Here is a 17,100-nt window from a genome sequence, read left to right as displayed (position 1 = left end):
TAAGTAGGGCTGGGCGATATGGCATAAATGCAATCTCGATAATTATTTTTCATATTAAACGATAACAATATATATTTTGATATAAGTTGTTACTGCATCCTGATGTAAAAGATTTCCCCAGCAATGAATGAAGCTACAACAATTAGAGGGTGCATTAAATAGCATACCATTATCCCCCAATACATTTTTGAGTGGACGATAATTCAATACATCTCTAATACCTCTGATAACATCTCTAATAAAAGTGATACACTTTTAGATTCCCATTTTTGCACATTTGATTGGCTCTTAGATCAATTGAGTTTAAAAAAATTCAAAGGTTTTATTGTTATTGACATAAATTTTATCGCAATTCGATATAATATCGTTTATGGGCCCAGCCCTAATTCTAATGCAGTTATTTGAGTGTTCTCGGTGGGTGTTAAGCTTGATTTACACTTTCATCTGGTGCTGCGTCATGGACCTGCGCTGACTGCACGCACACCTGACGAAACGAACGAGTCTTTTGTACTTGACACGTTCGCCGTTGTGATTTTCTTTAAAACAACAGGGGGCGGTCAAAAGAAACCCACCGTAAAATCAGACAGATAAACAGAGAAGTAGAAAGTTTCCAGAACTATATCATTTCATTAATATCATTCAATATTTTTAAATGAATTATTTTTTATAAATAATTTTAATGATTATAAAGATTTTTATAACCATTCAAAATCTTTTTTTTTTAAACTTGCTTTTCATATCTTGGACAGTTTCACCTTTTAAAGTTTTTTAAAATATTAAAGACAACAGAACATAAGTTGCTCTACGAATATATATATATATATATATATATATATATATATATATATATATATATATATATATATATATATATATATATATACATATATATATATATTATGGCAAGGATAAAAGGCAAAATAAAATACACTTACTAAAAATCTAAAAACTAAAGACATTTTTATTTTTATTTCTCGCACTCAACAATTCACACATTACTGTCTTATTTTAGTTTTGTAAATATTAAATTGTTTTAAATTCAAAGTTGTGATATATACATCAGTGTAAAACCAATGAATGGAGGAAAATTCTATTCTATAATTTTGAAATTCTGTAATTGTGGGTCTCCACTTTTGCCATGGCTTCTCTTTTTGGTTTTAACAAACTTATCCTTTAAGTTTTTCTAAACTTTTCAACAAAAACTTCTTTTCCTTTCCTACTACTGTTGCAATTTCTACAGTAAATATCTTTCAAATTTTCCATTTACTTGACAGTCAACTTTTGAGGCTGGTTGTTTGTCGTCTATTTGGTATTGATTTTGTATTGACTATAATGAGGCATTACTTTCTGGTTTCATATCGAATCTATAACACACACACACACACACACTCACACACACACACACACACACACATATGAAATCCACATCTAGACTCAAGAGTGGGAGCGACAAATTGGCTCAGTGGTTAGCACTGTCGCAAGAAGGTTGCTTGTAAGTCCCACTGTATCAGTTGGCGTTTCCATCTGGAGTTTGCCTGTTCTCCCCATGTTGGCATGGGTTTTCCTCCGGGTGCTCCGGTTTCCCTAAGTCCAAAGACCTGCGCTATAAGGGAATTGAATAAACTAAGTTGGCCGTAGTGTATGAGTGTGAATGAGTGTGTATGGATGTTTCCCAGTACTGGGTTGCATCTGGAACGACATCTGCTGTGTAAAACTTAATATAACTTAGATAAGTTGGCGGTTCATTCCACCGTGGCGACCCCAGATTAATAAAAGGACTAAGCCAAAAAGAAAATGAATGAATGAAATTGGCAGTTCATTCCGCTGTGGGGACCCCTAATGAATAAATGGACTAAGCTGATGGAAAATTAATGAATGAATAAACTCAAGCGTAGCATTTTACTTATCATTGCTTGGGTATTTTAAACATCTCTTTACTCTCAAGTGAACAATTAAAGAACTTTACATGACGTATCTCAAGACCTTTAACACACGCCACTATTAACCACTAACAATACAAACACGACCATCTCCAGGGGAACACTGCCTGTGCATGCTGTACACACATCAGCAAGATGTCATCTGCTAAAACGACAGTAAAAGAGAACAAGCTCAATAAATCGAAGGAGAATAAAGGAGATCACAGGAACAGTGTGATTTAGATAGTGGTCAGCCAAAAGAAGCAGATTGATAGTTTGAGAGGGTGACAAACAAATAAAAAAAGAGGAGAGATGGAGGTGCAGGAGAAGGGGTGGGGGGAATATGAAGAGCGAAAGGGAAAGTGGAGCGCTGGGAAAATTCATGCTGTGTTATCATCCCTGAGCAACTCCATCAATACTGCATACAGCTGAGTTACTGGCAAGAGTCCTGCTGCTGCAAACCCCAACCTCCGCCAGAGTGAGAGAGAGAGAGAGAGAGGGAGAGCGAGAGAAAGAGAGAGAGTGAAACAGAAAGAAGGGGGTAAAAAGAGAGGGTGTTTATGAAAGACAAGCACAAAAGCAGAGAAAGAGAGTGTGAGCAGTTCTTACAAGCGTTCTGGTGTGTGTGTGTGTGTGTGAGCGAGGTTCGTAGTGGGACTGTGTCTTGATCTCGGGCTACTGCAGTGGAAGCGTGAGGAGGAGGCAGGAGAGGAGATTGTGCTGCGCTCTGGAATTCTCCATAGGAAAGAGGAATAATAGCATTGATAACACTAGACTGGATACCTAGTGCTCTTTCAGTGGGTTACGCACCTTTGGCCTTGAGCTGAAAACTCCTGCATACACCTGATTTAGACTGGACTATGTGAGTACATATTATTACCTCTCAGTTTGATAGGGTTATGCAATTGTGATTGTAATCTGCAAGCACACGGAACGGGGTCTTATCAGATTTGGTAAACTTCTGTGAGCAGATAAGATAAAGTTCAGTACGTGTGAGGATGGATTTTGGTCATGTACTGTACAGTAGACTGCTGCAGATTTTGAGGAGATGGAATTTTAAAGCATGGTGCATTGAGATATCAGATGATGAACTTCTCAGCTTTCGCTTTTTAGTATCTCACATCACAATCAGGAAAAACAAAAGACTTTTTTTAATTTACGATTGTGATTTTCGGGTATGCTAAGCTCAAATCTGGTTATTTTTGTTGTCAGTTTTAGACCACAGGGTTACATTAAGGTTATTAAGGTAACTAATAAATAGTATTTAGAAAACATTGCAATAGTTTTCAGGAAAAAAAGCTATTTATGGGGAGGTACTTCAAAATAAATCTACAAAAGCTGTCACTGTTTCTTTTCAAAAAGATGCACGTTTATTTGTTTGAAATAGTCTTAAAAATATTCATAATTTAGCAGTTTTCTATAATTTGTCATTTATTTCATTTGCTTTTTTTTTTTTTTTAACTTTACCTGTTTATTTATCTTTTTGAATTGCATTATGGGACCTTGATCTTTTTTCCAACAACTTTTAATCTTGAAAAGTAAAAAAAAGTGACTTTTATGAACATTTTTAATAGTTTAAAGTGCTGATTGTCTGGGTTGGTGTTGTATATTACGCTACAAAAATCTTGTAATAAACTGCCAGTACATTTTCTGTTATTTTAAAGATGTATTTGTCTATATATTGAAACTTATACATTATATTGTTTCAAACTTTTAAAATGTCAATAAAAGTCAACTAAATTTTCAACATCAAAATTCGACAGAGCAGAGATCATCATCCCATAATGCAATTCACAACCATAGATACACGGGAAACAAAGAGAATCACAAAATACAGTATTTTTTACAGTGTATATTGGTACATTTAAATACAAATTAGTACTTTAAGTATATATATTAGTACCTAAAAAAGTACTTTTTTTGTAAATGTATTACCCCAGTGACAACAATCATACCTTTAGGTAGCTCTTGTACCTAAATATATTTCATTTTGCTAATGTAAAAGTACTTACTATACATAAAGTGTACATTTACTATTGTATGTTTTGAAACAAAACCACCTCAGTGTCAGATTCTGTAGCTTTTTCTTTTTTTTTTTGAGTGGTTATGAGTAGACTGAATATACATAATCACACTCTAAAAAACATTGAGTTATTTATTTAACCCAAAGTTAAACATATTTGGTGCTTTGTTGGGTTATTTTTAACCTTTATTAGTTTATTTATTAATAACTCAACCAGTTGAGTTAATCATTTGGTGCTTTGTTGGGTTATTTTTAACCTTTATTTGGTTATTTATTTAATAACTCAATTAGTTGGGTTAAAAATTTAGAATTTCAACAGTCAACTGATTTAACTGAAACAAAACAGCTGTATTAATATGCATGCGTAATGTTGTTTTTTCATAAAGTTAATTTAAGCTGTAACTCAATAATATTCTTTTTTTTATCAAATTACCTCCCCGTGTTGTGTCTTTATATCCGTTTCACCATCCAAAACCATCTTTTAGATGCATTCGGATGTGGTTAATATGTATTGTTCTTAGTGGGCACAGAGCGAAGCCTGCTGTAGCTGCTGGACAGTCTCTACAGCACACAGAGCTCCATATTCTGCTCCAACAACACATGATTTTCTGCTTGCACAGTTTATAACTGTCTACTTTGTTCTGTTTCTTCATTTTTTGGAATTCCTAATTTATTTTAACAAAAGTTTCTGGAACTAAAATGTAATGGAAATAAAGCATTTTCAATATATTTTTTAAAAAGTTTGTTATTTATTTACACAGCCAGAATTATGAAATTAATAGTAGTACTAACAATAGTAATACCAGAATGGAAAAAATAACATTTAATCTAAATAACCCATTGCATTGGATTAAATTATATAACCCAATGCACTGGGTTAAAATAACCTATAGTTGGGAAGGTGCTATAATAACATATAGTAGGGTTATATGTTGTGGTATTTTTGACCCAACTATTTTAACAGAGCATGAATGAAAAAAAAATGAAAGAAGGGAAAATTCATTGTGAAACCAAGTTTAATGGAGTAAACCACACTGTAACAAAATATCCGTAAATTAACGGTTTCCTGTATTTTGTGATTCATGTTTTTATTATTATTATTATTATTATTATATTTTTTTGCTTTTGAATTGCATTATGAGACCATGATCTTATTTCTGACAACATTTAACCTTAAAAAGTTGGGGAAAATGACGTTTATGATCATTTTTAATAGCTTAAAGTGATATTTTGTCTGGGTTGGTGTTGCATATTACCCTACATTAAACTGGAAGTACATTTTCATTTATTTTACAGACCTGTATTTATCTCTATATTACTTCTTCTACATTATATTACTTCAAACTATTAAAATGTTAATAAAAGTCACTTTTAGCAAAGATCAGCATCCCATAATGCTATCTATAATAGAAATATAAAATCCGGAAACTGTTATTCATCAGATATTTTACAACCTCTTGTACCTAAATATTTCAATTTGTTAATATAAAAGTACATATTAGTGCATAAAGTGTGCATATCTTTTAAAATGAACCCCCTCAGTGACAGATATTGTCAAGTTACTGTTTAGATGAGTGGTTATGAGCGCAATCTTTATATAAAAATATATTTATAAGAAGACTAAATGTGAGTAATCCTGAATGCCTGGAGAAAAAAATGAAATAGCTTTTTTTTACATAAATTTTATAATTTACATTATAAAACAAGTTTACTAGAGAATACTACAAGACAAATATTTCAGTCTTTCTAAGTTTCACATTTAATTAGAATTATTTATTCAGTTTGTTCAAATTTATTTAGTAAATAAATAAGTTTGTACACCAGTTTTTTGGTCAATATACTGCATATTTCAGATATAAAAGTATTGCTGAGCTTAAGTATCATTTATTTTTAAATATAAATATAAAGATTACTAACAGTATTAAAGCTGAGTGCATACACAACGACAAAAATTGCAACGTTTTTCTTTCTTGCTTCGTTTTCTTTAAGTTTTGCAAAGACTGTATATATAAAATAATCTCCTTTTACAATTATTCATTAAAATCTACTAATAATGTGTATGTATTTCGTAATTGCTATTTTGGTTGTTAGGTACTTGTGACTAGGTACAGACTGAACACTCGGTACTCATGTGCCTGTCACGTTTATCACGTTTATAGAGAAACAACAGTAAAATTGCCCCCAAAACACTGTAATGCATACATTTTTCCCAGTTTTAGTTGAAAATTGCATCTTACAGCTTGTTTTCTGTTGAATTCCCTCCAGTGATTCGCATTTAGACAGAAAAAAAAAGATTTAGAGCATTTGAACATTTCGACCAAACGCTTTTCAAGGACCATTTCCTTTGACTTGTAAAGTAAACTAGCAAAGTAACAGCTAGAATTATGAGTCTGCGCCTTAACCCACAATGTACTAAAGGTTACCGTCTAAATTCCACAAGCAGATCAGCTCTGAACTCCAGTGAACTTCTGATAATGCAAAAGACTTACAGCGAGTCACACAGCTTTCAGCTGAACTCAATGAGCATGAATAAACACATCAAATATCAGAAGAAGGCAGAACCGAACGCCACTGGAGTTGTGATGTTTGTTTCTTGTTTTTCCCGAGCTCTTGATGAGGAATCTGATTAGCTGTAAGCCAACATTTGAATTTCATTTGCACTGTAATAATCCTGTGGCAGCTCGGAGTGATAAACTGAAGTCAAACAAAAGCCTCTTTGCATCGCACTACAACTCCAGACGGCTATTGTAGTTTTGGGGATTAACAGAAAAATGTTATTGCTCAGATGTTGTTTTTAAGGGGACCATAGGGGGACTGGACTGGCTGACGAAAAGAGGTGTGATATTACTATGGAAACACTCATATTATTGCGTTGAAGAGTTAATTTTGTCTCTGATATTTCTCCTAAATTTCAAAAACAATAAATTACCAAAGATGCAACTTAATATTAAACATATAAACTGAAATTGATTTTTAATATAAATGTTTTTGCCATTCTTGGCTACTCATGTTTTATTTTAAACATTTTTATTGCATTGCATGTTATTTCATGTTATTTAATTTTTTTTTATTATTATGGAAATTGTGTCATAAAATCAATATATTTTTGGCAAATCCTTATTTTAAGATAGAATAATCATTAGATTGGGAGCTTTAAATAAATGCAATAATTACTTGCAAATAGTTTATTTCCTGTTCTTTTTAAAATTAGCACTATGTGAAAAATGTAGATATTAATTGAATTATTTTATAGACTAGTAGCTGGGTTATTACATTTTGCTCTATTATTCTACTCTATTATTTCAGAAATATCATAAATTCAGTACAGTATATATATATATATATATATATATATATATATTATGGGTTTAACGACTTTAGAATTTTGGAATTTGACTCAAATATTATCAAAGTTGAGACGACGTAGACTAGTCGCTGGTGACATCATCAATTAAGGAAATATATCCACATGCTGCTTGACTGCTCATAGCACATTGCAAAATCAATGGAACATTACCTATGAATATGGGCAGGCAAAATCTACAGACATTTTTTGCTATTTCTGCGTAAATACAGAATATTGTGAAAAATCTGTGGATTTATGTGGAATGATTTTGGGTATATTGTTAGATGCTAAATAAAAACATTTATTTAATGATTACCATGTAAATCCTATTATTTGAAAAACAAAGCAAGTTTCTGATTTAATGCATCTACCATATATCAACTCAAAGACAGAAATTATTACTTAATTTCTGTATTGTAAGTAAATACATTTTTTAAATTAGTCAGTAATATTACTGAAATAATTTAAAAACTGAATAAATATGAATTTACACACATGAAAATCTGCGGGCAAAGATTTTGTGTAGGCCTACCCATGACTAATTTTAGAGCAAAACAAATGCACTGTCAACACTTTCATTTTGTTAATAATGCAACATTAGCACGGGATAATTTTACTGCTAAATAAACGCAGTCAAAACATTGATCACTGCAGGCTTTAGTAAGTATGTAACAATAACATATGTTAGTGCAGGAGTAATGCATATGAAATTACATCACATGAATCTGTGTGCTGATGAGATAACAAATTAACGCATGAAAGACAAAGGCTAGGCTACAACGTTAAGCCTTATTACACTGTCAGACTCTTCGTAACAACGCAATCTCACAGTAATTCGTAACTTTTTTATTAAGTGGCTTAGGGAAAGATCACTCCGAATGTGAATTTACGTTCCAAAAACATGAGGTGCACCACACTGCCTTTTTTTATTTGACAAAAATTAGTATTTAATTAAATTGTTTTGAATTAAATACTAATTAGACCAAAGAAATGATTGTTGACTTTAGTAAACATCGACCACAAGCAGTGCCAGTGATTTTATACCGGAGTCAGCAATTGAGATTGTTTCATTATATAGGTTTGGATGTAAATGAATTATGCTGAATTGTAATAGTTATTAGAAATGGACAAGTGTTTACTCGTTGTTTTTGGAACTAAGGTGTGCAGTAAGAATGTAATTTTATTATTGTTTTCATTTATATGCATAACTTATTTTTATCTATTTTAGTATGGAAAGCATGTGAATTTCTCTTTGGAGATGAATAAAGTCTAACAAATAAAGAAAATAAGAAGCACGGTGCGCTTTTTTTATGTCACCAGGCAACGACTGAACCAGCTGGGTATTGTGTGAGAGTGTTGCTGTTGATATTAATATAATTTTAATATTTAATTATATTGTGATATTCAAGATTTGTGAGTCATACAACACCGGATAACCCAAAACAGCAACCACAAGTCTCTCCTCCATCTTCAAAAGTTTCTGTTGTTGTTTTGACAACACAAACACAACTGCCTCTGCTTTCCTTTGATGGAAAAATTAAAAAGACGCGAGAGACATCACATGCTTTTTACGCTCAGAGTTGACTTTTTTTCAACTGCGAGCGCACGCTGTGCCAGGGAAAGAACACGAGACGCAGCAGGTGGTTAAAACGCGAGGCGCGCAGAATGCATGAGCAGCGCGCAAATTGCTCACAGCCGTAGGTAAACCATTTTAAAAAAGGCGCCTCTCGATGTAAAAAGTGCATTCAGAGTGATCGGCCTCTAATTCGTATGAATTCAAACAATCTAATTCATACAATTCAATACGATTTGCTCATCACCCAAAGACAGTTGGGTTTAGGAGCGGGGTTGGGTGCCACACCTCCTTTTTAAAAAACGTTCATTTTGGTACGAGTTTATACAAATTAGCTACTAAACTGACAAAAAGTAAAACACTTGCATTTTCTCGTGAGATCAGGGTGGCTCAGATGCATATTTTATTTAGAAAGCTGCTCAAAATCCTGCTCAAGTCAGCCGTTTTTCACTGTTATGGCCTCAACTTGGTTATCAGAAGTCTCCTCGCTTCATCGTGTTTACTGGGGGATTATATTTACACACGCTATGAAGTTTGCCACACCTCCGTGGTTGCATGCTTTATGGTTCATTTACAAAATATGTCACAGCATCTACGCTTTCGCAGAGGAGAGCAGCCAATCACATGACTTTTTCATCTATTACTTTAAATAATCTGAGGGCAGATTCATTCAGTAAATCACCTTTGTGTGTAAAGCGGTCATGTAGTTCAAGTCAAACAACATGATCTGCACAGCTTGATCAAGAAGCGTCACTGCAGAGCATTAAAGTCCAGTTGGTGCAACCTTATATATATATATATATATATATATATAAGTGGTGGGCCATTATCGGCATTAAAGCCAGACACTTATCGCGCAGTAAAAAAAATATCGCTGTTATTCTCAAAGTTGGGTTGGGAGCTGGGCCTATTCTATGCAAGCTATGATGACTTTAACCTTGATATTTTAGCACGGATGTATACCTGACCGGTGAGCCATCTGACAAAAAAGTGCCCTTCTGCAGATCAGCAGTGTCTCTTTAACTCATGAACATTTCAATCATGCCGCCGCGACAAACTGGTGTATTAGACGCAAATAAGGAGTAAGGACTGGTTAGAGTGTTATGGAATTTAATAACTCACGCCAAATGGAAAGCAAAAAAACTTCCGCATTTCACAATATGTGTGTGTGTGTGTTTGTGTGTGTGCTGTCCTTTACTCACAGCTGCATGTGGATCTTGTTGGAAAATATGGTGAGAAGTCCTAAAGACTGCGGCGTTTACTCCAATAATGCCACTAATTTATGCATACTCCACATTTCTTAATTCCGTTTCTGTTTAGTTCTGTTATGACTTTAGTCGGATTAAGGTGATCAAAAATCACTGTTTGGAGCTTATGTAGGCCTACAGGTCAAAATTCATGTTTAACTGAATAAACAGTAAACAAAAGTGCATCTTACTGAACATCATTTATTTTCATCACCAATTATAATAGTAGAACAGTTTCTCAAGCAGTTTGTGATGCATTTTGGAAACAGGAGATGAGCCGCTGGTCTAATGTGTCACCTGGCTTGAAAAACCCGCTCTCAAAGACGGTAGTACACATATTCCTAATACTTTCAGCAGAATTCAAATGATCCATTTTAATCTAGAATTATCTAGATTAAAAAAATTAATCTATGCCCATCTATAATATATATATATATATATATATATATATATATATATATATATATATATATATATATATATATATATATATATATATATATATATATATATATATATATATAGGTATATCCTGTTATCTTTTTTCCTTTTGAAATATTCAGCAAAAATGTTTAACAAAGCAAGGAATTTTTCAAAGTATTTCCTATAATATTTTTTCTTCAGGAAAAAGCGTTATTTATTTTATTTCAGCTACAATAAAAGCAGTTTTTAGCTAAAAAACAAAACAAAAAAAAAAACATTTAAGGTCCATATTATTAGCCCCCTTAAGCAATTTTTCCCCGATCGTCTACAGAACAAACCATCAATTTTACAATGATTTGCCAAATTACCCCAACTTGCCTAATTAATTTAATTAACCTAGTTACCGTAAGCCTTTAAATTGAATATTAAATATTTTCATTTTAAGAGTTTTCATTCTAAGTTCTTTCCATTTATTTTACTTCACAGCAATACAATTTTGACGAAAAGGAATGAAAAGTGAAATATGCAAAAACTATGAATCACAGCAGGTAATAAAATCAGCTTTTTTTATAAATCAATATAATTAGGAGAAATCAATATGCTGTTTCCTGACAATTAAGTCTTTAAATGATTTATCCAAGTGCAAACATTGCAACTTTTATTCCACAACTGCTGACAACACATGATATCCCGATTCCTGACTGAGGGCACTTGTCCGAGTGTGTTCTGGTGTAAACACTCATCAATGCTTTGATGCTTTGCCTGTATTTCTCCAGCATGTTGATCAAACATCTGAGCTGCAAAACAACCAGTGACTGCGGCGTTGTTGAATAAATCCACAGACAAGAACAGTGAATGGAAACTGCATGGAGTAAGCGGGGGTGAAGGTTGTCAAACATTAAGTGCGGTTCTGCTTTGTTGTAAGTGCTCGCCCTCTGATTTATCTGCCTACGATCAGGGGACACTTTATCATCTTGAGATCAGGGCAAATGGCCTAATGTTTAACTAGAAGACGCTTTTTAGCTAAGCACTGTTGACAACTTGTACAACCCTGATTTGCATTGACTACACTGTTCTCGCCTATTTCTTTAGGTTAGCAAGACGTCATCTTCCGGTCAGGTTTAGACTTAAATGATCCTTCCAAAAGTTACGTTTTGTTGAGTTTATGGTGCTTTCGAGAACATTTACCATCATTCTTACAATTTAAAAAAATAAAATTTGCTGCTTGTTTAAACTACAAATTTAAAACGAGCTGAATCAACATAATTCTTGAGATTTTTGTAGGGACAACTTAATTGATTTACGTTCAATCCACTCAAATTAGTAAAATTAAGTTAACTTAATGGATTTGTTTTGAGACAACATGAAGGAATTGTGTGGAGTTCAGCAATTTTACAGTGCCTTGTAAAAAGGAGTTAGCTACTTTACTCAAAAAGTGGGTAAACCAGTTGACTTAAAAATTGACTTTACTTAGAACTTACTTGCAACTTGGAGGTTGATTTGACTTAATGTTTATAATCATGCACAGAGTTAAACTTATCTAATGATTTTAAGGCAACAGGTTTACGAATTTTTTTAAAGTAAAGTCAACTAATCGATTTAAAAACAACGACTTTCGTCACTTTTAAGTGAAGTCAACTGATCACTTTTTACAGTGTAGACCTGGGATTCTCAACTTGTGGGCCTCAGTGATCCTGCAGGTGGGCAGCGAGATAGCTTAAAATTAACTATCAATATTATACTATAATTTTTGGATTCCACTAATAATACGCTATATTAAAACGATAGCAGTAATGCACTCTTTCCTGTTCTCTGATTGATCACTTCAAACTACACGGACACACGCCCATACAGGAGGATCTAGCGAGATTCAAAGGTGTTTCTGCAAAAGAATATAAAATAAACTTGCATGTGTGCTTCAGACGCGCTCTGGTGGAGCTGTTCACTGTTCCTGTCAGCGATCTCTCAATAATATCCAGCTGCAAACTCGACCGCCATCAAATCGATGCGTTTCAACAGATTTACTGTGTTTTACTGTATTTAACATTTGTTTGTGTATTTTTGAATAGATATTTATTAGTACATATTCAGATAGTCCAGTTTAAAGCAGAAGCGTCATTTGCAATCTCTTTATAGACTTGTGGATCTCTTTCAATCTGTGTATGTTTAAAATATATATATTAACACATACTAACACAGTTGAAGTCAGAGTTATTAGCCCCCTCTGAAATATTACCCAAATTATGTTTAACAGAGCAAGGAAATGTTCACAGTATGTCTGATAATATTTTTTCTTCAAAAGAATGTCGTATTTGTTTTATTTTGACTAGAATAAAAACAGTTTTTAATAATAAAAAAAAATTTAAGGTCAAAATTATTAGGCCTTTTAAGCTATATATTTTTACAGAAAAAAACATCGTTATACAATAACTTGCCTAATTACCCTAACCTGACTAGTCAACCAGATTAACCCAGTTAAGCCTTTAAATGTCACTTTAAGCTGTATAGAAGTGTCTTGAAAAATATCTAGTAAAATATTATTTACTGTCATCATGGCAAAGATAAAATAAATCAGTTTATTAGAAATGAGTTATTAAAACTATTGTTTGGAAATGTGTTGAAAAAAAAAATCTCTCCATTAAACAGAAATTGGGGGAAAAATAAACAAGGGGGCTATTAATTTTGACTTCAACTGTATATATATATATATATATATATATATATATATATATATATATTGTTAATAAATAAAAGTTTACAGAAAATGTCAGACACGTGGGCCTTCAAAAGTTGATACAAGAAATTGATTCGAGAAATGAAGTGGGTCGCGAAGTAAAAAAGGTTGAGAACTCCTGGTGTAGACTACACTAATTTTGCTAAAAATGCTCTTTATCCACATTATCATTTCAAATAATTTCCCAAAGGTTGTTCATCCACACTGAAATGAGTGACATTTTCGTCCCTGTACTGCACATGGATATTAAACAACACAAGCTTATTGTGGATATGTACCTAGATCTACATTTCTAAGAAACCACAAATATGTACCTGGGGCTACGCCTGGCTGTGAAACGAACAATATGAGGGTGGTATGACGCCACCAACAGCTTCTGTTTCTTTTCGCGCAGCCGCTGACCACTTACCTTCATATGGACGGCTTTTTTACGGTGTTACCAGTTTACCCAGTACCCACTAAATAGTACCTCCACATATGTAGACTTACGAATAATTAATTGATACATAACAAATTAAATATTTGTAGCCTACTGTTTCAACTACCTGACCCGCGTGGTCTTTGTTTTACCCATCACGAAATCATAAATTAATAAAGATAAGTTACACACAAATTACCACCTGTCAATCAATGGCCTCGATAAAACATGGTTGGTAAGAAAGGTGCACAACCCACAGGAACCAACCAACAGTATCTGAGGTTTTTGCTAAAATTACAAGCGTGAAAGCAAAAGGTTGAAGCAGTGTACTGACGCTGTAACACGTTACCTGATAGATTCAAAAGACCGAAGAATCGTTAGATAGAGACAAGGTTAATTAAACATCACGTTTAACAACTATAGTGAGGGGTGAACAAGCGGTACATCGTTGATAAACTGTCCGACGTCCACTGCTCTCTGGGGTTTTATGCTTAAAGCACCTGCTGACTGCTGGAGCTCAGATGTCCACATATGCTGCAACACATGCCTGTGTGTGTGTGGTCATGTGATGTGCGTTTTCAGTGGTATAGAGGAAGAAATTTTCAGAAATGCTGAAAGGATCGCAATGCCGGCTCAGCATCATGATGTCTATCGGCCATCGGCGATAGACGATGACCCAACCCTAACATATACTATGAAAAATCAGAAAATATGAAGTGCAAGACCAATTTATTGTAAAATATATATATATATATATATATATATATATATATATATATATATATATATATATATATATATATATATATTCAAAACATTTTTTAAACACTAAATCATCTTTATTTTTTGAAGTATGCCATAAAATATTTCAGATTCTCATTTAACACATTTTCTTTTCTTTTGTTTTTTCAGCATCAAGTGTAGTAGTGCAACAAGTCTATGTTTGTATGATTATTTTTGTAAACCAACAATGCTGTGTGTGTAAGCCATTATTTAAAACAGCCCTTCTTTAAACAGTAAAAACATGGTCAACGATTTGGTAGAGCAGCAGTTAATGCTGCAAACTACAGTTCAATATAGACATGTGAACCACATTTCCCTTGATTCCCTTATTGATTTGCGTTCGGGGAGGAATTTGTGGAATTTTAAATTCTTGACTCAACATTGCAGATCCTACAATGTGGCTACTGCAGATTTGCACATTGCGATATTAATGCTGATTAACAATATATCGTGGATTTATTATTATTATTTTTTTGGATCTTTGTGTGGTTTATTCATAAACTAATTTCGAGAGGATCACGTGCTTATAATCAACACGGCTGGCTCCTTGTTAGCTCCGTAATCAGCCCTATTAGATGATTACGGAAGCATTATAAATAACCTGAGCTTTTCACTCCAGTTATCTTCGTCTTGAAGCTCCCCCCCTTTCCACCCCTACATCCTCCCACTTTTTCTGTTCGGGCGACACGGTGGCCCAGTGGCTAGCACTGTTGCCTCACAGCAAGAACACCGCCGGCGGTCCAACCCATCGGGCCGGTTGGTGTTTCTGTGTGGAGTTTACATGTTCTCCCCGTGTTTGCGTGGGTTTTCCCCGGGTTCCCCGGTTTCCTCCCACCGTCCAAAAACATAAACCATAGCCAATCAACTAAAACAAATTATCACCCAATACAACCTGAGTTTACACTTCTCACGGTGACAAGCAGGGGAGTTCTCGAGACCTACCTGACCTCGAATTCAACTCTCGCCCTTCTAACGGGAGCGAGCCCCGGGCTCGAGGATATTATGAGCTCAGGGCTCTCTCCCAGGACAGCATGCCAAATACGCTTTATTGATTATCAGCTAAGTGTGAACTCTTGAAAGGTTCAGTCTTAAAAGATGTGACAGTCTAAAGGTTAGTCAAACTAGAACCAGTATTAAATAGTTTATTTGTTTGTTTTTTCGAACTTCAAGACTTTACTATTTTATAAGCTTTCAGAAAAGATTGGGTCACATTTACTAACATGAACTAATTATGAACGATACTGGTACAGCATTTATTAATCATAGTCCAACAATTACTTATGTAGTATTAACATTCATATTCATGCTTGTAGAACTTTAGTTAAGCACTGTGAGTTAACATGAACAATAAACAACTGTATTTTCCTTCACTAATGTTAACTAACATGAATAAATACTGTAATAAATCTATTGTTCATTGTTTGTTCATGTTAGTAAACACATTAACTAACATGAACTAACACAACCTTATTGTAAATTGTTACCATTCCATTTAGGTTTCAACACTGAAATGTTAAAATCATGATAATGCCTTTTTTTAAGCTTTCTTCAATGCAATCAATAAATCAGTGCAGTTCTGAATGGCTCACAGCAACTCACTGCGTTTTCAACTTTTAATTGAGCAAACGAATGAATGATTTACACCGTGATAAAACAGCTCATGTATCTGCAGTGTAAGTGCTGACACGTACATCCATCGGTGCAATTCCTGCAACCATCTATAGTGCTCATGTCATGACTAAACACACATCACTGTGTGACGCTGTCTTTGTACTCGCTTGTCAGTCAGAGTCCAGGTGATAAACGTGTCTGTGTGTGTATGTGTGTGTGTTGGTGGAGGGGAGGTTGTGGGTGTGGGAAGGGGACAAACCTTACAAGTCCACAGAAGTAGTCAGTCAAATTTACTTCATGACATAACGGGACATTTCTATTCAGAAGGATGGATAAGAGACGGGCATGATCTTAAAGTAGGTACGTTGTTTTTGTCAATCAGCTGTGTGGATAAAACAGCGAGGTCAGTTGCTGTGGACAGTTTTGCTTATGTAGGTTTTCTCCCTGAGGCTTTCAGAGGGACAGAAAATGCTTCTGCAGGCTGTTTGGAGCTGCTGGTTTTAATGAAATGGCTTTAGACGCTGCTGTTATAATGCAGTCTTAGGCCAGTGCTGCTGCTGCTGCTACATTGCAGTATTGTGAGTAGAGCTGTAACTTGCAACTGTCAAAACGATTTGGTGGAACAGCAGGGCTAGAAAATGAGTCTGCAGGATCAATGCAGATCCTGAGAGAGCCAGTGTTTTTTTCTGAACACTGGCATGCATTACTACTCTTAAATTTAGATACTTCATGGACTTAAGTACGCTCAAGAAAGATTTTTGCTGCTTGTTAAAACTACATATTTGAAATAAGTTAAAACAACACACGTCAAGAGATTTTTTTGAGAAATTGCTTTATTTGTTTTATGTTCAATCTACTTAAATTAGTTACGGTTGGGACAACATGAATGAGTTGTGTGGAAGCCTGCATTGTTTACAGGGTATCAATTCTGTCTATTATTGAGTAAGAATAGACACAAATGTTATAGAACGTAGTTGGCATACAGATGGGAGACACATAAAGCAGTTCACTCAAAAAATACTC

General features: G+C 34.1%; 1 protein-coding gene and 1 long non-coding RNA gene across 5 annotated transcripts in view; one reads left to right on the top strand and one right to left on the bottom strand.

Annotated features, from left to right (window-relative positions):
• LOC141385764 (uncharacterized) overlaps positions 1-17,100 on the bottom strand; it is a 64,218-nt gene that overhangs the window by 14,227 nt on the left and 32,891 nt on the right. The gene's annotated exons all lie outside the window — the stretch shown is intronic.
• Positions 2,396-17,100, top strand: part of aifm3 (AIF family member 3) — a 64,828-nt gene continuing 50,123 nt past the window's right edge. For 2 of the 3 annotated variants that reach the window (XM_087250989.1, XM_087250988.1), the window contains exon 1: positions 2,396-2,781. The gene's annotated coding sequence lies outside the window, so the exon portion shown is untranslated. Of the gene's footprint in view, positions 2,782-16,359; positions 16,438-17,100 lie in introns of those variants that run through there. The other variant, XM_087250987.1, reaches the window with a different exon arrangement.

This window comes from Danio rerio, chromosome 5, assembly GCF_052040795.2.
Source record: "Danio rerio strain M-AB ecotype USA chromosome 5, GRCz13ab, whole genome shotgun sequence".
In the NCBI taxonomy this organism is placed as follows: domain Eukaryota; kingdom Metazoa; phylum Chordata; class Actinopteri; order Cypriniformes; family Danionidae; genus Danio; species Danio rerio.
Note: the sequence above shows the minus strand (reverse complement) of the source record. Positions and strands in the feature narration are given on the sequence as shown.